The sequence below is a fragment of the Pocillopora damicornis genome, chromosome 14, assembly GCF_964200805.1.
Source record: "Pocillopora damicornis chromosome 14, jaPocDami1.2, whole genome shotgun sequence".
In the NCBI taxonomy this organism is placed as follows: Eukaryota; Metazoa; Cnidaria; class Anthozoa; order Scleractinia; family Pocilloporidae; genus Pocillopora; species Pocillopora damicornis.
In genome coordinates this window covers 16,456,983-16,482,269 of record NC_142683.1, presented here as the reverse complement: position 1 = coordinate 16,482,269, position 25,287 = coordinate 16,456,983, and the positions used below count along the sequence as shown (strand labels likewise).

At 36.9% G+C, this 25,287-nt stretch overlaps 2 long non-coding RNA genes and 1 pseudogene across 5 annotated transcripts in view; 2 read left to right on the top strand and 1 right to left on the bottom strand.

Annotated features, from left to right (window-relative positions):
- LOC149034742 (uncharacterized) overlaps nt 1–25,287 on the top strand; it is a 367,942-nt gene that overhangs the window by 304,161 nt on the left and 38,494 nt on the right. For 2 of the 3 annotated variants that reach the window (XR_016183093.1, XR_016183095.1), the window contains exon 4: nt 8,194–8,355. This is a non-coding gene — a long non-coding RNA (uncharacterized LOC149034742). Of the gene's footprint in view, nt 1–8,193; nt 8,356–8,602; nt 8,690–25,287 lie in introns of those variants that run through there. The other variant, XR_016183094.1, reaches the window with a different exon arrangement.
- On the top strand, nt 4,616–5,851 carry LOC149034745 (uncharacterized; annotated as a pseudogene).
- LOC149034744 (uncharacterized) lies at nt 12,064–14,949 on the bottom strand. 2 transcript variants are annotated; one of them, XR_016183100.1, is made up of 6 exons: nt 14,448–14,949; nt 14,231–14,311; nt 13,593–13,702; nt 13,206–13,275; nt 12,781–12,870; nt 12,064–12,663 (listed from the first exon to the last, which is right to left on the bottom strand). It is a non-coding gene; the product is annotated as an uncharacterized LOC149034744 (long non-coding RNA). The 2 variants fall into 2 exon arrangements; XR_016183099.1 differs by lacking the exons at nt 12,064–12,663; nt 12,781–12,870 and having other exon boundaries at nt 13,194–13,275; nt 14,448–14,947.

The window sequence follows — 25,287 nt, the reverse complement described above, 5'->3', positions numbered from 1 at the left end:
AACACTTCAGCTATAAATTTGCATTTTGAATATGGTAATTGTGTCTTTGTACCATCAGTTAAGCTTCTGAGTTGTTCACCTGACATGTCTCGAGCCTAAAACTGTTGCAGAACAGTCTCCCTCGGCGATTGGGCCTCTAGACATCTAACCTTTCTCTATAGTGTTGGTACATGGCATTTGATGATGAGGTATTATGAAATGTTGTTACTTTTATTAATTTGCAGATGTCGTTGGACCAACTATCAGTGATATTGATGGGAAACCGCTAATTTTCAAGCACAATAAAAGTTCTATAAGTATAGACAATGTGCAGTTATACGCCATACTTGTGTAATTAAAAGAATTCATTTCGCGAACTTTCCTTCGTTCTTCAAACCACTAATTTTCTAATATTTATGCGGTACTTTCATAATTTATTCATTACAATTTCCTGCAAATGTAAAACGTAGATTAAAGCTGGCTCGATCTGTCCTCATGGGACATCCGGTGAAAACGTCTGAATCATTACATTGGTGCAGAGGAATTATTTTTCTGTAGTTATTCCGACATCCCACAACGCACAAATTCAGGCGAATTTACTCATTCTATAAGTCGCGAAGTCGGAAATTAAGAGCGTCCCACCTACCGGAAAAAATTGATCCGTAGAACATTTGCGCTAAAATGTCCGAAAAATTAATAATACCTGTACAAGACAAAGGGATTTTTGATAATATCTTTGCTTCGACTAGTCAAATGATGATATGAGCCCTTGATGTGACATAATTATAAATGACGTCATAAACTTGGGCTCCAGGCCTCTGCAGTGATCATGATGCTGACGAATAATACAATGAACTTATGTCTGTAACGTGAAAATTTTACGTTTTGGGATTTTAAATTACGCTTTGGCATTAGTTCATGTCTTGTGTGAGCAAATTTTTTTGGTTTGAGTCGATGAAATTATCTGCTGAGAACTTCTATTTACGATTTCTTGTTCAACCCGACAGAAAACAAACGAAGGAAGGAAACCGTGGAGAATAATTCTCAAGCTAAATCTTCACGCCACTCAATGATGTTTTACAATGTAAAAAGGGAAGAAGAGCTCAAAAGAAACTTAGGAAAGAAAGCAGGCCAGGGACACGCTCCAGAGGTTCAAAAATGGTGAGGATCTGAGTGGTAATTATAAACGACAACATAAAACATTAAATCTAAACTACCATAACTTACAACTTAGTTCTTTTTTATTTATTCAGCACTACGCTTAAAAGGAGAATTTAGAGGTATGTATCTTTGCATCATAAAGAGAGTGGCTTTCTATTCTCGAAACCCCCACGGATTACTGCTGCTGGAGTCTGTGCAAGGTCAGTCCAACTAACCTGAGGTCGCTATATACTCATTGTTCACCTCATGAGAAAATGATGGGACAGGGAGGGAAAATCAGGGCGTTGGCTAAATATATCGATTTCAATTCAGTTATTTTCAGATTGAAGCGGGAAGCACTGTGGTTTCCTAATTTATTTTCTTTATTGCCAAAGTCCAAGATTAAAAGAGTCAATCTCCTCGCTGTTTGCCAAAACATCAATTTTATTCACTGGCGACTGCGACTCATTGAGAGAGGCTGAATGTTTTTCGACACGAATGCGATGCGTGACATGTGCAAGTAAAAAAAAAAACATGACAACCGTTCAAGACTGAAAACTATGAATAATACTGTCCTATTATTTTCCGTTGACGTCTCTAATGCGCGCAAATCTAATAAGAAAGAGATTGGACAAGTTGTTGGTAAGATAAGATCGTAGCTATTCTGAGTCACTATGACTTGAGGTGGCAAAAGTCATCTGTTTGTGCTTGTGTCATTACTTTAATAGAAGAGATTCTTCCATAGTTGAAAGGTTGAAAATATATCGATGAAAAGCAAAACAATAGTTTTCTGAATGCGAAATCCTTCGTACGCTTTAATCTTTAGTTCAGTATGTCCTATATTTGTACGGGTACTTCAAGGAATGGCGTCAAAATCCACGATGGTCCCTCTCCTTCATCCTAGCCCTGCTCCTCCCCCTCAGTGGCCTGCAGGCGGAAGTGACCGGTATAGTTGAGACGAATGTCCTTGATAAACAGCTGCAAACAGGATAAGTGGAGATGCCCACTCTTGTAGGTGCGGTAAAGGACAGCCGCAGTGGTGTCGTTGATGTTACACTCGAGGAAGGTGAACAGTAACAAAAACCATGTCCAGGGAAGGTGAAGAAATTGGTAAACACAAGATCGCTAAGGTGTTTCGCGATTGTGGTAGCCAGACGAGGTTGCGTTCACAATCTACCTCTGGGGACGCAGAGTTTGAATTCACATTTCCAATTCCAAGTGAGTTGAAAACGCGCGCAAATGTTTTAAGCTAATTTTACAAAGTTATTGTTCATTAAACTGAGCTACGCTGACAGTCTCCTTCATAGGAGAAAGCAATTTAAAACTTTAGCATGGAGGCTACGCGTACTCTTTTCTAGGAACTAGGGAAGGAGCGCCAAGGAAGACTTTTTAGTTGATTGATGTATGTCTTCATTAAACATTTTTTGTGACTCATGTCATATTAATTAATGTTCACCTCTCCTTTTCAGATTTTCGTTATCCACGCATATACACCCGTCAAAGGATTCTTTACAAAACGATGTAATCTACTAGAGTATCTCTATCTAATCCGAAGAGCTAATGATAATTCTATCACTTCGAGAGACTTTAACCCTTTAACTCCCAAGATCTGATTGTTAATTCTCCTCTCTCGCTGCTAGACATTTCCTTTTAAATTGGTTACGAGAATTTGGTGTTAGATCATAATAATGACTTCTACCCGATAAGTTTGGGTATTCTCATTACCTGTTTGCTAAATACTGTATAGTTATAATAGGGAGAAGTTACATGTTCATCACTTCTGAAAGTTAAAGGGTTTAAAGTTATTTAATTAAGGCAAACACAAGGTGACTGTTAGATAATCCTTAAGTAGTACATGTAATGTTATTCATATGTTATGCATGTAATGTTTCACTATCTTCGATTGCTGAAAGGTGAATAAGCGCATTGAAATCAAAATTGATTTCCCTCAGGCTCTGCTCACTGAACTACAAGTCTGCTGTCAGGTGACTAACGTGGACGCTATTTTAGTCCCTTAAATTTCTCATTTTTCAATATATGCGTCAGCAACTGAAATTAGATTCATGAAACAGGGACGCATTTTGGAACAAAAATCATGGCAATAACTGGTGTCGGTCGCAAAGGTAGAACGGACGATTACTGGTCATTCTGATTTTTCGGTCATTGCTAACGTGATTTAATTTTAATTGCGGTCATTAAAGCATCATCCTAGGCAGACCCTTGCAAAAGTTTCACCAAAACTGCAGAAAATGAAGATAATGGCTTAAACGCACAACATTGGAGTTATATCAAGGTGAAAAAATAAATTTTGATTTCAATCCAGCGTTTTTAATTTTCTCAAACACACTTGCAAGTGCAATGACAACTGAATGTTCTTAATAAAGACGAAAGACGGCTGCTCATCCCATTTGGCACAATTTTTGATCGAGCCTCGAAAATAATCCGAGATTTACTTCGCCACGCTCTGTGATTGGTACAGCAAACTCTCGCTCCTTTCGCAACCAATCAGATGCAACGCTAAACCCAATCGGGACTTGTACCCTCGCGTGTTCCCGCGATTTTTGCAGTCTGCTTTTTTCTTCTTTGAATTCATATTGGTTCTTTGAGATAACTTCCTCTTCTCTGATTGGCTGAAGAAATTACTTCAGCTTTGATTTCATGACACTCAATTACTTTTGGTAATTCTTTTTCTTTCTCTCTATGCGATCGACGGAGAAAATGGCTTTGACGAAGTGTAAATAGCCTGTTCCTCGTCTGGTCAGAAATGCACATGGCATAATATTAGTGTTTTCGTATTTCAAGCGAAATTGTTAGTTAATTCTTTTGTTTCCAATTAACATATAAACGGGTTTAAACCCTGATGATCCAATTCCATTTTATTTTTAATACTGAGACTGCGTGCTCTCTTTGTTACGTACTTGTTCAAACGCATCTAATTCAGTGTTTAAAATAATAAGAGGTGAGGTTGATTCAAAGGATTGCTCCTAATCTAACCTTAACTGATTAACAAGGATCTTTACATTCAATATTTCATTTAATTATATCATAAATCAGTGAAAAATATGTATATTTTCGCCGTAAACAGAAATGAAAAGAAGTATATCGACAGTTTCGCTGTTTGCAGTGACTCAGACAACGACTAAACTGACAAGTTGTTCAATCAATTGATTTATGCATACAGTATTTCATTTTCGTCAAACGCTTAAACGTTAATTCATATGATCAAATTCCGTTCAAACAAGGTACAGAAATCAACAAGGAAACTGCTTTGCATGGAACATTAACTCGAAAGACTGGAAAAGAAAGGGAATCTAGTTTCAAAAAGGGTCTAAATATCTTGAAGTTTTCCTCTGAAATGACAATTGGAAAACACAGCTAACTAATGATTAACACGGGTTCTCTTAGCTGCGGAGTATCACTGTGTGATAAGGTTTGTCAAGAGATAATTCGCAGGAGAACGAATGGAAGGTATGCTGAAAAATTATATCAGTATCAGGGTAAACTGTATTGATCATACACGATTGTCTGGTGATCAAAGAAACCAATCACAAGTGCCACATACGTAAAAGATGGTTTAGCTTACGGCGAAGGCACTTAAAGAGCGTGTTACTGTATTTACCATAACAGTTTTAATCTTTTAAGTTCTCAAGAATAAGAATTAGGGTAAAAAAAACTACCGTATATTCGGTTAAAAGTGATGGAGTCTTTCGACCGCTTAGGGGTGCAGCTGATATCAATGGGAAACTCTTTGTAATATTTTTCTTATATTTGTTTCAGTATAAGGTCAACTTAATTTTATCCTATCCTAGTCAGGTGGTGTTGAAAGTGCCATGACAACTTGTATTGAGATACGCCGGCCAATGTTACAGGAATCAGCCGATTGCTACTGGCACTTCTTTCCAGACGGACAAAGACAAAGAAATCCCTATCATGTAAAACTCTCAGCACTGGCTTTCAGTTTGTTGTTGCTATGGCAGCTAGTTGGAGCATTTTTGTACATGGTTCGTGATGTTGCTTGCTTCCGGGACAAATCCACTGCATATCAGTGCAAAACAGATGCGGCTTTCCCTTTTTCAGAGGATGTCACGATGGTGTGGCTGGCTTTGCTATGTATTTTCACCGCTATCTCTATAGCTGCCCTTCAGAATGTTCCGCAGTTCCCCGGTTACAAGGCAATCTTACATCGGCTCAAATACGTTCCTTCATTTTGGACTTCAATAATCCTTTTGACCGTCGCCTTGTTTTGATATGTTAAGCTACTAATTTGTATCAAATCTTTGTCATCTTGGGTCGTAATTGTTTGCTTGATGGTAAGTTACATTCTGAGAACTTTGGTCGTGGGATTTTTAAATTACACCAGGTTGAACTCCTGAAAGCAGAAATATCCCATTTACATTTTTGTTATATCTAAACTGACAGTGTTCTTGTTTTTCATTGTTACCTTTATCAATCTCATGGCTACCCTTTTGGCCCTGAGTGTGGAAATCCGCGAGATGCATAAAACAGATCGAGCTAAGAACTCGCTCGATTTGAATTTGGATACCGTAAACGAACAGCTGGAGGTCTTTGGTACAACCACTTTTAGAATTAAGTTAATGAAATTCTTTTGGGAAAAGTTTTTCGTCGACGACAGGAACATTCTTTGTTTCCATATACCTTTGGAGTGAGAAAGACAGCGAAAATCGAGAGAGTTTCATTCTCGTCCTCAGAGCCACTCGTTTTCGCTTACTCTGATCACTTGACAAGCTCACTGAAATGATTGCAAAAAGTTTTGCCTTTTTTTTTTTTTTTTTACAATTCCTGCTTCTTGTTGTTACGCCTTACCTCTTATGTAGATTAGTTTTTCAGCGATTCCATATCGTTTGAACTAAATGTTTTAAATTGTTTTTTTCTAGTTAAATGTTCTAAATTTGTATAATTTATTACGTTGTTTTAATTGTTAATGTTGGAACAGTGCGACACATGAAAGACGCAGTGTGTATTTTGAACCACAAAGCCATAATTTCGTCATACTATACAGCAGAAGCTCTCCACTTCCGCTTTTCCGTGTCATGTACTTCAAGCTTGAGCCTCGGTTTTTCCAGTGAAAAAACAACTCCTAATATTAGGCAGCAACGCTGTCGGCAAGTTTGTAGTTTGGGTAGTTGTCTTGAGATTTCGCGTTCGATAACGCTTCTGTTAATTTTATTTGGACCTTACTAATCTTAATGAGTTCCTTTGAGACATTCCCAGAACGAACTGAGTTGGCAAGGTTGTAAAAAAAGGTTATAGAACAGTCAAAAGTAAGGATTTAACTTAACTCAAAACTGTAAGAGGACTTTCCTCATTCGTCAAGTATAACTCAACTTCAAGTGCCATAATACATGTAATAATAATGTAACTTAAGAGATGGCATAAGTAAATCTTATTCTTGGTGAACTTCAAACCTTAGTTTGAGTCACTTCCTAGGAATCAATTATCAACTGATTGAGTAAATCAAATATGTGAACTCAAACTAAAGGGAAAGTAGCATAAGAATCAAATAAAATTTTTAACTTTGTATATAACCTAGTCCTAGAAAGATTAACCAAAAACATGTACCATTATAAAAATTAAAAAATGGGTTCCATTTTTCCATTTTTGCATTGAGTAGGATAAAAATGGGGGTTCTGGCGCATTTTAATATCCATCTTGATTTTTAAGGCAACTCACGAATTTAACCTTGAAATCAACCTTGATTTAAAGAACAGTTCTAGCACATTTTGGAGACAACCTTGATTTCAAAGACAACTTAAATTATTCACCTGTGAATAATCCTCACACCCTCTTCAGAATGTCTCATTTGTGAGTTCTGAAGAGGATGTGAATAATATCAACTTGAACGATCCTCTTGTCACGCCATCGCAAAGAAGTCGTGGCGTGCCTTCATTTGTTCTTCTGTCAAAATTATGTCTTTGTAAATAAGAAGTTATCTCATTAATAGGTCAAAAAGACTCCATGATCTTTCAGAATCTTCTGATTCAATGGAATCCTACATTTGTTCTGATAGACATCAATAAACTTATTCTCCTTTACATCTCCTGATTTCTTCATATCTTCCGCATAGCATCTGATCTTCGAAAGATCATCAGACTGAATACCTTCTCTGAACATGTTCGTCCTCTCATTCTCAGTCAAGAAGAGGTCCTCAAAGAGCTTGAATAGATCATAACCATCAGAGTCCTGCGCGATTTCTCCTGCGAATTTCACAGTCAACCTGTCAACAAGAGCTCTTGCGACATTGTTCACGGTAGACATTGTTTGCGTGACCACTAACTACCGAGTCAAAGATGAGTGAAAGAGGTCCTGATACAAGGACAACTCCTTCAATAAGAATTTAGTTAGAATTTGCTTTTTTGAACGAGTGCGTGACTCTATATCGGCAGAGAGCGAGACCGCGTGAGAACTCGCAGGAATGGAGGTGCTTCGTGACAAAAGTCACGCACTTCCGGTTTTAAGCTTGCACAGAGTTATGGACTAGGGGACTCCCCCTTTTGTTTTTAAAACGCGCAATTAAGATTCTTCGTTCTATAACGAAGCTGTCGACTCTCTCTTGGTACTTTCTCAGTCTTAGTGACTTTTTTTAAAAACACTTCCATGATGGATTGAGGAAGCAAGGTCGTAAAGCAGTCAAACGTGCATTCCATTTCCTCGACAGAGGTAAGAACACATGGTTGTATCAGATTTTTGAATGCAAGGTAAATACTTTTATTTCGCATTTCTCAGTTAACATTTTCTCCCTCAAGTAGGGATCACACTTTCTTCTAAACAACCACCACAACAGTAACTGAGTCTGATTGGTTGAACTTTCAACCAAAAAATCTCCCATGAATTTACTGAGAGGGGTCTTTCCTGTGAAGGGGGGAGGGGGGGGGGACTGCACACATTATCTAAGCTTTTCAGGGGATAGGTTAAGTCAGGCAGATGCAAAAGTGGCATCTGGTGCTAAAGGAAAAATCTGCAGATCTTGAATCTCCAGATCTTGGCAGTTCTGCTTATATTCACTAATAATTATTAACTACAACCACAGACTTTTATTAAACTTTTTCTTTGCAGCCACAGCTGATGTTTATAGGAATAAAGGTAATGAGGCCTTCAAGAAAGGAGATTTCATCAATGCTATTCATTTTTACACCAAAGGGATTAAAATGAACTGCAATAAGAAAGAACTGAAGGTCAAACTGTAAAACAACAGGGCTATTGCACATTTTAAACTTGGTAAGATGATGAGAGCTTTAATATGCATTTTTTTCTCTTTTGAAGCTATTGGGCTGTTAATAGTAGTTTTCTGAAAAAGGTGATGATTTTGAATGTAGGCCTTGTCTTGGCCTCTTAAACATACAAAGAAGTAACCTCTTACCCCAGATATCAATGAGCATCACAAGTTTTTCCTAAAATTGTTGTAATGGTGGTTGGTTAAAATGCTACGTGTATGGCTGATCAGAGATATTTATTTCAATAACAGGAAATCACCAGTATATTCACTAAGGGATGCAGAAGCAGCCATTGAGTTAACTCCAACTTTCCTTGAGGCAGTTATGAGAGGTTAGATATGATACATGTAGCTGTGCTATAATAATAATAATAATAATAATAATAATAAAAGAATTCAACGCTCTAAGGTTAAATGAATTTCAATCTTGTCTCAATTGACTTTAATTAAGAAGTCGAGACCAACTTGATGTACATTTGAATCCAGCTCTTAACTGCTATGCCGTTACTTTCCATTAATTATGATGAGAATATTATTTTGAGCTGGATGAATTAAGAGCTCAAAGTGGAATGCAAAGCAAAATTTCAGCATGAGTATTTTAGTTCCCTAAGCTCGATGAGCAAGGTCAAGTGGTGTCAGATATGTTCAGTCACTATCTAGCTGTTTTAAAAAGAGGTAAGGATCAGGACTTACCTTCACTCAAACCTGTAAGAAAACTTTCCTCATTCATCACGTATATCAGGAAGCCACTGGGCTTATGGGGTAGAGCCACCTTACTTACAACAGTATTTAAAAAACAATAACTGCTGTGAATGTGCATCTTTGCCAATACAGTGTTTATTTAAGTAAAAACTCTTGCATTTTTGTCTTAAAGCTAAAAGGATTTGACAAACTAGTGAATGAAACAGCTCTGTGATCACTGCGTAAGGATCAACAGTGGTAAATCTTGTCTTCATCTTGGAGACACAAACAAAATAAAACACGATGGATATCGGAGGCTAATGACACTGAAATGCCTTAATTATTTTGCAGATCTTCTTCTTAAACTTCGCCGCCATTTTGGATTTCCCTGGTGCATATTTGATTTGAAAACACTGCTGATTTTATTTGACGGCGACTGCAGAAGGTGTTTCATGTGTTCTTGTGTGCTACATACAGGGAATAACACAGGAAATACTTGGGGTCAGTGGGAACTAATTCCACCAATAGTTTTATACCAGAAGCATGGTTCATGGTTGCTGCAAGTTCTGGGAAAAGTCAGGGATGTAAAGATTTCCTCAAGGTCAGAGAATATACATCTTTGAAAGAAGTCTGGCAAAATTTGAAGTAATTATCTTGCATTTTAATTGGACCCTTCATGATTATGTTATGTTTACAAAAATTGAGAGATATACCGTAAGCATGTTTAACAGTCTGCTTTGGTGATAATCACCTCTTTTTTTACAAATAATTAGTAAATATATATTTTTCAGTTTACAAAAATGAAAAAAATATGCCTAGCTTGTTATAATGAATAGCTATATAACAGTGTGCATGATGCACAGTCATTGGCTGGTGTCATATTCATTACTAAATAAAATGATGAATACTATAGAGAGCTGTTTTTATGCTTCTCTTCATAAGGAGATCCTCAAGGATCTCTGTTAAAAAAAAGCATGCAATGTTCTTTGCAGCCAGTTTTTGATGTAACACTAGGAGACACAATTGATCTTGATGGCGGTAACATTATGCACTCCTCCATGTTAAAAGGACTAAAACTTAGTCATGACTTATTCTTTTGAAGATACTATTAAATTTGAAAATCCTATTAAAAGCCCCTACAATTTGAAAATCCTCAGAGATCCCCTACCATGTATCTTCAGTGCTCTTGCTTTTAAGTGCTTCCTAATGATCACAACAGAGACATAGCTGGAAGAAATTGGGTAAAACTGACATGATGTTGTTATTCTGTAGGCCAAACAAGGACACTGAGAAACCTATAATCTCTAAAGTACTTCATATGTCAATCACTGTGCAACAGCTTGACAACTTATCTGCCATGGGCGGCATGCAACATTGGTATGCAGAATGAAAAGACAATAAGAAAAATCCCCCCCCCCCCCATCCCTGACATGGTGTATTGAAGTATAGAAAAATCTGACAGAACTTGAATCTCTGTTTACAAAATATAAACAAAGAAAAGACAATATGAAACAATTTCCCCCCTAACCCCAACATGGTATCTGTAGAAACTAGCATGCTTTAGGTATTCCAGACACAATTCTATATATAATACAGAATTGTGTCCAGAATACCTAAAACAAAACAAAAGGGAAATCAACTGAAAAACACTCATAATTTAACACATTAAATGCTAATAATATAACAATAAGCTTTTCAAGGAGTTTTGAATCTAAAATTGTTTACACTTCTCCTTCACTTTAACTTTCAATTACACTTGTCATAATTTGTACCCACTAATTAAATGTCACAGAATGTAATGCAATCCAGTACATCACAACATCAAAGTTATTACCTTCATTGCTATGCCATTCCAATATTTGAAAATGCTAAACAAATGCATTCATATTCTTTTCTAGCACATACTTCATACAGTTTTTAATGAAGTACTCACTGTGGAACAAAACAAGTTCACCAACATCATTTACCATGGAAATCTTTTGCTTCACATTGTTCCTAGAAAAAGATGAACACTGTCAGCAAATGACATGCACTATGGTAAAACTTAATAACTTCCCATTTTTGACAGATGTTTTTCAATGAAAATTTCTTTTTAATCTTGCTGTTACTTGAAAACACAAACTTCAATTGTCTAATACCAAAAATATTTTTCACATTCATAAAATCTTAACATATACTCTATGGAAATTTGAGCCTGTCAGCCATTCACATGTATTTATTACAACATGTTCAATCTCATTTAACCCTTCTATAGGCAGTTCACAGTCATGCTCTTATGAAGGACTAACACTTGAAACATCAGCTCTAGAAATTCTTTACAGTGGCCAAGTCACATTATCAACTCAGTTAATAAAACCTGATAATCTCTTTCTAACTTTCTCAGGTTTTTTTCTGATTGCATTTCTTAATGTCAATGGCCTTAGTTTTATGAACTCAAACCAATTAAGTGCGGTAAAATCACTTTTATTAAATCCACTTACTTTTAATTTTACAAGAATATCAAAACTCAAGCAGTATCATATTTTTCAAAAAATATGTTTATAAAATAAACTATTTGTTTCTTATACTCACAGGATGAATGGTTTGGCAAGCTTGAAGACAGCTTTCAGGGAGAATTTGGCCTTAAAAATGATGCAAAAGTTCAATCACAGTTTAATTTATATCATTTATTCACTAAAATCTGTCAGATAAAACCATATTCTGTACTCTATCAGCAAAATAATTGTAATACATCCACTGATGTACAAAGTTATCAACATCATAGGGTGCTTTTTACCAGTACCAGTATGATTCACCAAATTTATCATCTGACTTCTGACTTTGTTGATTTGGTTGCAAATATTTGAAGTAGGTATAATTATGTTTCCATCAGAACAAACTTCTCTTACCTATTTTTTAATAGTTTGTAAAATTTCTTTACCAATTGAATTGAACAAAGCTTTGCACCATCATCCTCTCCATGGATAACGACTGTGAATTTGTCAGTGACAAGAGTTTTCTTGATGTACTCTTCTACATTTCTGAACTTCAGAGATCAAACAAAGATAATTAACCCACATTATAGTTATAATGAATAAAGCTTTGCACCATCTTCCTTTACATGAATAACAACAGTTGTCACAGTTACTGTGAAGTTGTCTGTGACAAGATTTTCTTGATGTACTGAGTACATCAGGAAAAATCTTGTCACTGACTTCTACATTTTCTGAATTCAGAGATCAAACAAAGATGATTAACCCACATGTAGTTAATGATTGGTAATACAAGATGTAAAATCTTGGATTACAGGAAACAAAACATTTACCTCAATTTCAATGCATTTTGCACAACAGGGAATAACTGTCAAATTGTATATAACCATCATGTGAGTATCTACACTGCACTTTCAACTGGATCCCAAATATCCTGAGCAGAATGTGCATGTATAATTACCACCTTAAAAAGTTTTTTTTTGGATAACATAGTCATTAACATAGTTTAGTCATTAACATAGAATTAAAGAAATACTCTCACTTAGGAGCAGAGATTGTCAGTAAGCGTCTTTGATTTTGACCTTCGGAACAGTTTTGATACCAAAGGTACCTTCCCAGCGTTCAAAAGGAAAACATCATTGCCTGATTCATCACAGTGATCTGAATAAAGAAATATTGAAAACTCCTTTCAGAAAAGATTATCATACCACTTTTAAGACTTATTTTCTTAAACTACATGAACCAAACACTCAAGCCCTTGGGATTTCAATCACTCACCACTTTTTGTGAAGAAAGAGCTGACATCATATTCATCACAAGTAAGATGAGATTGCTCCAAAGCAATGCAATGTACTTCAACCTGTGAGTCTGCATGGTTTGAAAAATTTTGGTTAAATAGTGACATTTCCTTTTAATTCAATTGTAGTTAATTCATCAGAGGAAATCCTTAAATTAATTATCCATTAATTATCTCAATTAACCCAGACAATCACACAACTTTTCACACACCTTGCAGTTGAAATCTCATGTAATACAAAATGGTTAACATAAAAAAAACCTTTCACCTTTAGGTATTTTATCTATCATTCATAGGAAAATACTCATCAGATACAAGAGCTTACTGTCAGTAAAACCCTGAGCATGATAGAATGTTATTGCGGCCTTAAATTTTTCACCACAAAGATAGTTACATTACAATTTACCTTTCTCAATGTCCTCTGTTGTTGGCCTAACCGCTGAAGACTTTCGTGGCCATTTGAACCATCAGGATTTCTAATCAAGAATAAAATCATTCAATCATTAATCAATGATCAGCCCATGTTGATTGAACTTCTTAACCACTGTCTTGATTTTTAAACAGGTTAACTGTCTACATTACTTATTCTATAGTAAACATTTTCCTTCTCATAAGCCTAGGATGACTGTTAATGAGCCCACTGATAATTTAGGTTATCCCAAGGAAAATCAACAGCCACCACTTGCCAAAGGACACTCCTACATCATCATTTGGCAAATGAAGGTAAAAATAAAATCAATAAATTTTAATGAATGAATATACAAAATTAAATAAATCAAAGGTTCTTTTATACCAAATGCAAGTTGAACTTTCTACTTCCAATCTTCTTTCCACTGGGCTCAGGTGATGATGGGGACTGGGGAGGTTGATCAACAGGGGGGTCAGAGCTTTCCTGAACAAGCACTATATGAAGAGGTCAAATGGTTGACAATTTGAATGTTTATTTTTATGTTTATTAGATATGTAAACATTCACAGAAAATTCCTTGATTATTCCCCATGATAAAACATCAACTATATTTCACTCATGGCGAGGTTTATACATGTACTCAGTCTACAAATGCATAATAATTGCAAATGACTCTTTCTTCAGCTTAACCCTATTTAACATGTTCCTTCTTCCTGTAATATTCACACATCATCTGGCAAACAGGTAGTGAGAATTCTCAAACTTATCTGGTAGAACTTTTTACCTTGATCTAATCAAATACTCATAACTAATTTACAAGGAAATGTGTAGCAGCTAATGGGGAGAATTAACATTCAGATATTTAAGTTAAAGAGTTAAAACACTGGCAAATTTTACAAAAGTTAACTATCCTAAGTAATAACAGATTGAGAGAATATTCCAACTGGAATATACAAAAGGCTAACCGGAGCCCTTGGCTGAACTACTTGCAATAGAACATACTCATTAAACAGCAGTAATTACCTTCTTGACTGGGGGCATCAATTGCTGGGGAGGCCTTGTATTTCTGAGCTGGAATTGGAGTCCCTCCTCCAGGCTCAAAGACTGCATTAAGACAAAAAGCTAACTATCCTAAGTAAGAACAGATTGGGATAATAGTCCATTGAGGATACAAAAGGCTAATGGAAACCATGGCTGAACTTATTACAATAGAGCATACTCATGAAACAGCAGTAATTACCTTCTTGACTGGGGACATGGACTGGAGTTCCTCCCTCAGGCTCACAGACTGCAGTAAGACTCTAACTTGGTGTCACTTCACTATAGGATGATGTCAAGATTCCAAACACATTTAAAGATGATGCACTTCTATTACCAAAATCTCTCTCTGACTGTTTACCCTGCTTGATACCCTTACAACAACGTCCCGCAGGCTTGATGTGGCTGCTTCTATTACGCTTCCAATGTAAAGGTCAAGCTGCTGTTCACTGATTTTTATTGACTCTCTAGAACTGGGAGTAGCATTCTGAAAGTAATACATCGTTATAATTATTTCTTAGCAGAAAAACTGTGAAAGAGAAAAGTATAAATAAACTTCCCATTTGCTGTTATAATATTACTGACAATGATTAACTTAAAAAGGTATTTAAAAGTTATGATTGATTCTTTTGATACAAATTGTTCCTGAAGCACAGCATGCACTACACTTATTTGAAACCCCATTTGAAGCCAGCCAGTGTAGACATAATTCTATATTTAAACTCAAGAACCTGGTACTTAATAGGCTCCTTGCTTTAAGGCAGCTAATGCATCAAGTTTAAAATGAAAAAAGTTAAATGTTTTTTACGTATTTAAAAGGAGAAAAGACACTTTAGAAAAGTAAACTAGAAACTATTACCCTGGTCTTGATTCCTTTAGAGGTTCAAGTTGTTCATGTATGATATACACACTAAATCTTAATTCTTTAGAGTTCTGTCACAATATACAGACTGGTAAACCAAAAGCTGGTAAATCCTTATAGGTTCATGCATAGTGGACTCAAAGAGATTTGATAAACAGGGTTTGAAAATAAGGAGAATCTAGTGCACTTTAGACAAGGTTAGTTAGTTTCCAATTGGGAAATGTTGAAAATAAGCTAAAACGTGCGCCATTGCAATGTGTAAAATAATCCAACTGCGCTCTTTCTTGAAAAGATAGATTATCGCATTTCTACGATAAAGAGACCCTCACCATATAAATTGAGTGTCCAGCAATGCGACAAAGAAACGGCCGCCATACTAAAGTGAACGTTTGAAGAAAATGAACGAGCAGCTGAAGATTTCTCTCCTCTCTATCGATCACTTAGAGCTCTCCTTCACGTTTTTGGACAGAGATACTCTGTCCAATACTCTCTAATACCCTCCTTTCATAACGTCTGCCAGACGATCGATTGGGATCGTTAGAGAAGTTCGCCATGTTTTAGCCTTAAATTTACTCCCTGCCCCTCCCCTGTAAAGACAGTGTTTTGACTCGTAACCAGGGTCCACACCGTGCCCTGACACTTTTCTTGGGAAGATTCCTTTTAAGCCAAGGCTGGCGATCATCCCCAAAAATTGAAAAAGTTATTTCAAACAAAAAGAATAACGAATGAGATTAGCAATTCAGTATAAACGGAACCTCGCTAGTAAATAAGTCTCCAGCCTGTAAGCGCGCGCAAAAATACCGCACTATTGCACGAATAGGAAAAAGCCTTCTTGTTTAGATATTCCATCTTGCAATGTTTTCCATAGTGCTATGTTGTCTTGAAAATATTTCGTTTCGTGCCTATCCCTTGTCCGCACCTACCTAGTATCCTTTCCACCTGCTACAGTCTGAGATTCTTGATAACTTTGCTCCTGAATGAAGCGCGCGCATTTTATTCTCATTTCACGCGTGAAAAGATCCACTTGCCGCAACAAAATCTTTCCGAATTCTCATTGTTCTTCATTCTGCGCATCTTGATTTGGCAGACTTTTATGTTTATTAGTTAGCGGTAGCTGTCAATAATTAAGAATAGGATTTCCTTGCGCTTGCTTTGGTACCCGCCCTTTGGAGTTTTTTTGGTTCCCAGCTCCGTTTTTTTTTCCATGCTCCGCGTTCATTTCAGTGTTACTTTTCACTTGAGTTTTGGGGATATGAGTCCAATCGAAAAACAGTAGTGAAAACACTTGCGTGATGCATAGAATTTGTTCAAGGAGAAGCTAAGTGATCGCAAAAGTAACATTACAAACACCGCGCAAAATGTTGATTTTATCTATTATATATTATTATATATTATTTCCGCTTTAATATTACTTTTAGCTAACCCTTTCCCATTATTCAGTTATTTATTTTTGGCGTCAAATTTCCTTGCGTTTACATCTGGTCCTTCATTTCCTACGCTTAGTCTCTTGGCTTCCTCTTCCAACACATATGAATTCTCCTTTTTCTTCTAATATAAAGACAACTCAACTTTATGTATGCAGGAGCCCAAAGGCCTGGCACACGACAAATTCCGAATGTGTCCGACGAAATATAGCTAGGAGCTTATTTTAACCACCCTAAGTACAAAAAAATTAACAACGAATAGTACTCACCTTTACAGGGCTCATCTCTTTGATTGCTTCCATCACTTTCTTGAATTTTCCTCCGAATGACTTATGAAGCGCCTAACTCCAACCAACGCAAAGTTATAACGACGGGTTGTAATTTTCGCGCGTCGTGATTACCTAACAGACGAGATAATAAACCAATCAACAGATTAGCAAGTATACGTAACTTCTACCTCGTTTTCAGGCGCCTTTGCTTTGGTTCAGGAAAGCGCGGGAAACTGCCCGAGTGCGCAGACTGCTGGAGAGGAGGTTATTGACAGATTTTAATAAACGTTCGCCCATTGACTACCTCAGGCTCTAATTTACTCAAAGCGATTGCAAAAGCAACAGACAAGTCCAAGAAACGAGACTGAGAAAGATCGGGAACTTATCAGGAAAAACAAAGAGGTGCGTCGTTCCGCAGGTAAACCAGTGTAGGGCTGTCGGTGTCTTTGGCCACCACGATGCGCTGACCACTGACCGCGAGAATTTAACACAGACTTCTCGCAAATAAAGGGTTCTGGATAGAAGAATGAGAAACATCGGGAGCTTTCCAAAAAATAATGAAAAGAGCGCGTCCTCCCGCAAGAAAACCAAGTCTGCAAGCAAGCTGTTTTGTCGTTGATGCTTAGTTTGCTTGCGAACATATGAAAATGAGAGAAACATATGAGTGCTAAGTTCTGCTTCGTACGTAGCATGAAACCACTTGGCTATAAATTAACAAACATTCCTCGCCAAAAGTAAGCTTCGCTCATCGACCTGTAAATGATACAAAAGAGATGATATTAAACCTTTTACCACAAGCAGTGACCATTAAGTGATTTTTGGCCACAAGTTCATTACACAGTTTTTTTAAAGCTGGATTGAAGCTTTGATATCCCAACAAATTGTCGATATCAAAAAACATGGAAATATATGTAGGGCAGCAGTTATGAACATCCATTTTCAGATGCTGGGAGTGAGTACGTAGCTTCCAAAAACTGGAAAGGTTTCTAGAAAGTATTTCACTTTGGATATCATGGTTCATTTTACCTGATCCGTAAAACATTCTACGAGGTGGCTCTTCTTGTCCACTGGCACAAATTGTCAATAAACAATGCAGGTAAACGTAGAGTTTAAAAATCTCAATTGGCCGGAGGCAAACCAATCGGCTATAGACAAAGTGCAGCCGAGGAGTTGAGCTCGAGCAATCGAGAACAAATCCAGTAAGTTGCAGGGTAAAGGACTTTAACCTGGAACCTAGTGCCTTAATCACTCGGGCACACAAGATCAACACTGTTATTTCTGTGAGTCGTGACGTTTGTTTTCCTAAACCAATTCACACGCAACACACGCCAAGGCTTCAGGAGTTTTGTGTTTCATTTCATGTCATTTTTCACCTCAAGCGAACACCAGATATTTTGTCTTGTACTGTTTTGTTTTTCTTCCCACCTACTCTCCCACTCTCGGTGATTTTACGTGATGTCATAGGGTGGCAGAGAGGTTTACACATCATTGGCTGTTGTTTACTTTTCGTTCGTATTCTTAATAAACTTCTCTCTGTGCCGAAAAGCGATGATTGTTTTATTTGTGTCAGGGAGCGTAGTTGGGGAATAAGTTTCTTTTGGGAAAGGCTTTTCAACGACGATACGAACATCCTTTGCAACCGCATTACTTTGGAAGGAAAGAAAAATCACAGGGTGCCCACTCTCGTCCTAGGAGCTACTCGTTTTCTCTCATTTCGAACATGAGGAATGCTTGTGGATTGTGTTTCTAAGACTTACCTCATAAGTTAAGCGTTTAGAGTAACAAGGAAACATGTAAAAATACTGAGAAAAAATGTCAAAATAATAAAAGTAATTACATAAAGTATAGCTAATTAAATCGTATGAAAGTGAGAGAATAATGTTATGTGAAGCGCTCGAGAAGTATGTCAGTAATGTTAAGGTATGTGTATATGAAGTATGCTGAGTTTTTGGGAGATTTCTACTCCAAGCGCAGTCTATTAAGAATATTTTGGTTGCTTTTGGCCTCGCACCAGCTGCAGGCATTGTAATTAACAACGTATGAATAAATGGGTTTAGTTTCTAAGGAAATTGTGGTGCTGCATCGGTGAGGGGTACAACGAGATAATTTGATTTTATAATCCAACTGCACAAGGTAGAGTTCAAATAACGCGAATATATGTATATACCACATGTGTACAGTTGGTTATTTTGTTCTGTAAAAAAATCTGTTTGACCGGTAGGCTGCGCACGCTGCGCTTCTCTATCCACTTTGCTTTTCCCGCCTTATGAGAAATGAGCAGAAAGACTTGGCAGAAAAAAAAGCAGATGGATCATAAATAACCTAGTAGACTATTCATTGGTGTGTAGTATTGCCTAGTATTTTCACTCCTTGTTTGAATTCGACGAGCCTGTGGGGGAAGTCAAAATACGGCACAGCTCCTAAAAATACTCAGGTATGTCACCGCCAGATGAAGAAAATCCGAAAAAATCACCTTGAATCTTATTTCGCAAGATGATCATCTCACAGCTGGAGCTTGGGCTGCCTGTGGTTTGAATTCAAATAAGTTAAGTTTTTTTTTCTCTCAAGGTGAAGTAACGCGATATTTTCGTCCGTCTGAAAGTCATGCTCTTTTTTTGTTACATGCCTAACAACTTACATCCCATCACGAACCATTAAAACAGCGTCCGAAGTCCGTTAGAACATACCCAGTCATTGCACTACATGAACATTAGTCAATTTTTTACGTGCTTGAATTGTATTCCACCAACCAAATTCGCATCTACGCGCGCCCGGGTATTATTCACTATTCATGACTCATTTCCTCGGGAAAGTTAACAATGTATCATCAACTTTTGGTTTTCCTGAGAATGTCACGCAATGGTAAAAACATCAGTATGGTCGTAAAACAAAAAGTGAGTCATTTGCATCCTGTCGCGGTCGAGTAAACATCTTTGGTGGCAGCGAGAAATTTTTAACGCTTGCCATCCCCAGCTCGAAGCGTTGCTTCTAAGTTATCACGAGCTAAATTTCAGAGGGGTAAAATCAAAATATTCCTACGTCGTGAGATCACTAGGAAAAGAGTACCCTCTCGACACCGTTCGTGTTATAAGTCACCTTCTGAAGAACTCATCAAAATATCTTCGGTCTTGCAAAATTTTACAAATTTAACAGGTTCTTAAGGACGAATTCAACGCTGCATCGCTGACGAAACGTCGTTTTAAGGTAAGCTCTGAAATAATTAATTAGACCAAGTGGATTTTTGTCTCACCCACTCGCAGTGTTCCATCAGTAACATTGCCAGTTTGTATTAACAAAGAAAAACTTATTACATTGTAAAATATAGACAATCCGGTATGAGGCGTGGGGTCCTGGTTTCATATAGGTCTTTCAGCAAAGTGAGCCGGCAACAACACACTAGACCATATGATCGCAGACAAGAGCAAGTTATGAAAATGTTATCGATCTAAAGTGCTGTGTCCCTGCTTAGTCTATTTTCTTAGAAGTATATTTAGTGAGAACTGAGAAAACTGAGTGTTACGAGATAATCTGAAGCCTTTTTCCTTTTTATTTTGATTATAAACTACCGTCTACGTGTTACATCCTTTTCGCATTATAGAAATTGAAAGAGGAAGCAGTTGTCACAAACACATGTTTCGAGGGGAGATGTAAAACGCTCCTTGCTTATTAAATGATACAAAACTTGGCAGGTATTTTCAGTCAGAGAAAAATTTAAGGCGACAAATCAAAATACGAATTCTCTAACACATCATTTGACTTCTTTTGAAAAATGTAGGTTAAATTAAGAACACAGCGTAACTGAATATTTATCAGCACACCTGTAGAAAATGAAAAAAAGCTGAAATTCAGCTCGCACATAGATTTTGGAATAATCGATCGTCTTCTTTGCCCTATTTTTTGTCCTACATAAATTAACGAGTGAACCACATGCTCCTCGTTCTTTTTCGTCATAACTCGAGTCGGAAATTTAACGAAAATTTGAAATGAGATTGCCTAATTGCATTTGCTTGTTCCACATAAAATCATGAGTGCACTACGTGCTACCCGTTCGTGATTTTCATTGAAGGCATTCTGGGTGGCGAATATTTATCTGTTAGTTTAGTTTGAAATGGCAGAAGGAAATAGTCCAATATGAAAGAAAGAAAACATTAGTATTAATCCGAGTCATTACGTTAGTGCCATACCTCCTGACTGTGGTGTACTCAAAGTTCTACGGAGCATGCCCGAAGGTGTTAGGTTTCAAAAACAACATGGCGCGATCGGTAAGAAGTAAAGATCGTGTAGATTATTATTGCTTCTAAAGGCAAAAGGAAATATAAACCTGGGGTAAAATTGTATCAAGTGGAAAGACTTGTCAGCAAGCGGAAATCGTCGAACAAAGTTTCGCATATTATCATGATAATTGTGCAGAGTTGCAAACAATGGACAGCTGATTTTATGACAAGCGTATTTGCGTGTACACAATAATAAATCACATTTGAATTACCTACCATAAAATACCTTGCCAAATTTCCAAAGTGGCTACGAAAACAACGAAAAAAAATTGCCGATGCGGCGAGCCTTTTCTATATTTTTCGCCTTGTTGTGACATCCCTGGTGAAAATCTTTGAAGGATCTTTAAAGTTCCTACAAGATCTTTATGAGAACCTTTAAAGATCTTCAAAATTCTTCTTAAGATCTTCAAGGATCTTTCATTTTCTTGCTAAGATCTTCAAGGATCTTTCATTTTCTTGCCAGGATCTTCAAGGATCTTCAAAGTTCTTGCTAATTTTGCCAAATTAGACTTCGCTCCATTACGTGTCATTTCCTTGTAAACAATTTGCATTTAATCACGCATTCTAACCGCAATATCCAACCCTGTTGAAGGCCTAAATGTAATAACTGTCCTAAACGTAATAAAGTCCTAAATGTAATAACATTTGGTCCTAAATGTAATAACATTTAGTCCTAAACGTAATAAGCCTCCAATGCAATCGTTTAACTCCTTCGGTGCATTTTTGTTATAGCGGACATCCACATTGAGATGTTGAAGTGACAACTGTTGCATCAAAAAACCGCTGACCAGTATATATGTCACATTAAGGGGCTCGCTGATATCAATCAACGTCTTTTTACTTGCTAGACATAAGAAATATCAGCAGTCGAAGTATGGTCCTTTGAGCGGTTTATTGATCGAGTTGAAAATCATTTCCAGCCCAAAGTGGGCTAGTGCTTGGCTGGAAGCTCAATAGGATGGAATCGATTTGTACGTAATCATTAAGAAAAATAAAAAAAAAAGAAAAATAAAAAAAAATTGACTACAACTGATGATGAACTGGCATGCTATTGTTGATGTTATCGTTCGTGTTAAAGTCTTTAGTAGTGATGCACCATTTTAGAGCAGTTTGAATGATTTCGCTATGTCACATGTTTATCCAAAAGAAAATTATTATCAGAAGCGTTCCTGAAATTTTGCACATCAATGATATTTAGTGTCAATTGATTTTAATGATGCATTTGAGTTCATTTTTTTGGATGACTATCCTGATTTATTCAATTTTGCACCTGGGATATTGCATTTCTAGCCCCCTATGGATTTACTCCACCTCAGTAATCAGTTCATGTACCATATGACTATAAGTGGAAACTGTTGAGCTTTCTTTTTTTTCATTCATTTATTTATCTATTCATTTTCTCCCCTCACGGTGGGGAGAAGAGATGAAGACAAAAAATGAAATATAAACACCAGATCAACTTTAAAATATATGTTTTCCCAATATTTCGGTTCGGGAACTGATGCACCCGTCTTAAGGGGCTAAAGGAAAAAAATGAAGGGTTCATTAGACCATCAACTGACCATCGTGTTAAATGTTGTAGCTCAATGGTTCAATTTGCCCGGAATTTGTCTAACGTATAAGTCGGTGGACTTCCTTTTCCTTGTAATTCGGTTCATGAAGTGTAAACTTCAGCACTGATGACAGAAGTATATCGTCAAAATCTGTTGCACTTAAGAGTCTGAGCCAATGATATAAAGAGAGCCACTGGTCAGCGTTCTCATTGCTTTTGCGTCCGTCAATTTGATGCCAAAAGTACATCAGTATCAGTATAAGGTTTTGTAACCAATGCTTCTCAACCAACATCTTTAGCAAATAAGAAGACGCTGATTAATATCAGTGAGCCCGCAATATGCCGTGAATATTGGTCAGAGGATTCTTTGGTGCAACAGCTGTCACTTTCACATCTCACTGTTAGCGCAGTTAAACGATTGCATAGGAGCCTTATCACATTTAGGACCGAACGTTATCACATTTAGGGCTTTATTACATTTAGGACCAAATGTTATTACATTTAGGAATTTATTACATTTAGGACAGTTATTACATTTAGGACTTCAACAAACCCCACTGGAAAAAATTTACACTAAATGCTACTGATAGTGAACTTTTAACGGAATTATCCTGCGTTTTAACTTTTTCTACGAATAAACTCGGCTTTTAACTACCTTGGACTTAATCAAATCGCGTGTTTATTCCTTGTAAACAACCTGCATTTTATAAGGTATTTCACACAAAGTGGGCAAAGTCCAGATAGGCAACAACCAATCAAGGAGCCCTCTCTCAAATATTATCCTTTTCTCTCGTGAAATGTATCTTCATTTGGTCGAGATCGCAATATATCCTTGGTTAGAGTCTATTGGAGATACAACAGAGTTTCAGTTTGCTTTTCGCAGTAAAATTACATGGAATTATATTTTTCAGGCATCTAACCGCAGACGAATAATTTTGATTTTCTCTCTGTTAGAGGAACGGCAGTAAGCGTGGTCTCTTTCGCAACTATTATTTGGTCTCATCACGCTAAGCGCTCTCTCTCCGTCGGGGAATAGATGGCGTTGTGTGACGAGACCAAACAACTGCTGCGAAGGAGAAAACATTAAAACGTGGCACCAATCCATTTTATTTTTGCTTAGAAGTATTTTGACAGTAGAGAAAATAGATCACAAGATACCTGTGTGAGTTCAGCTAAATTACGTCTTTTCTCTCTTTCTCTTCTCTTCTCTTAAGGTGAAGTAATGCAATATTTTCGATCTTTTGTAAAGTTATGCTCTTTTTCTGTTACAAAAATGAAAACATTAGGTACACAAAGTGTCCCATCTAATCCCACCCGGTCAAAAAAAATAACTCTTGCATGCTACGCATGCCTATGTTTTTACTTGGAAGCCAGAAAATTCACAATACACTAGATTAGTGTGTGACATTAGTGCATGACCATTACCTTGCTTTCTTGAGCTGTACTGGGAAATATTGGCACTATGACATTTCTATACTGCCGTAACCTTGGGCCAATATTCCCTAGTAAAGACTCGTGCTGGAATGGTTAGTAAGAAGTTAGTATGGGCTTTCGAAAAAACGATCTACACTATACATGTATCTCAGGCTATTTTGAGTTCCAGAACAATTGATTTCCTTGTTACTCTACATTTCTTGAAATTTTTTGTACGTGAAGGCAGCCAGCAAGGATTTTATGATATTTGAAAAACAACCAGTCTAGATTATCAGTATAATTAAAGGTAGCATCAAAGACGAATCAATTCTGTGCACAAAACAATGGAAACATGAAGTGATTGCAAAAACAGTTAGTTTGATATACATATACTGGTAAACCACAAACATCAGCACCTGTACCAAATTGAAATCCATATCAACATACAGCAGCATGTATTGGTGTATATATTTCATTGTTCTTCCTGTCATAAGTGTCCAGTTAAACTAACTGCCAGCTGCACAAATATGGATGTCGGTTCAACGTGAGGAAATTGAATAAAAAACTTATCGTGCAATTGGCAAAACACCCCCCCCCCCTTCCCGCATCAAATATCTAATGGTCCGTCCCTACATTATTCAAAAATGGGTTTCATCCAGGAATGAAATGAATTTCATAGCGCGTTCACATGCAAGATAGTTTAGATTATAAAAACAAGTAGTAAAAACAAGTATTTACGTCCCTTTTCTATGCTTCCCTCGCTCCTAAAGAGGATTCATACAGATATAAGTGTCGTACCGCGTTTACTTTATACAGGTACAAAAGGTCGTCCAAAATAAGTGTTTCGTTCTGGAATGAAAACCTCAATAAACTCATTCAGAAATGACTCGTTTCGAATAATTTTACTCTGGTATCATGTGGCAACCGGGATGAACTCTTTATTAAACAAAACTCATTTCGATATCGTGTAAAAGGCCCCGAGGAGTTTTTAATTCCCAGAGCATCATGCTTTGCTTTCCTGCCAGAACACTATAAATTTCAATAGCGTTGAAGCAACAGCCCGCTTTGAACTGCTACGCTGCCACTGAAACAACGATTAGTGACCACAAAAGTAACATATTGTAATATTGTCAATTCAACATAAACAAAAATCTTCATACAAGGTAAATATTCATTTGTGTTGGTATCAATTATTGCGTGACTAGCTTCTCACATAACTGGGATAGGGGAAAACACAACGTAAATACC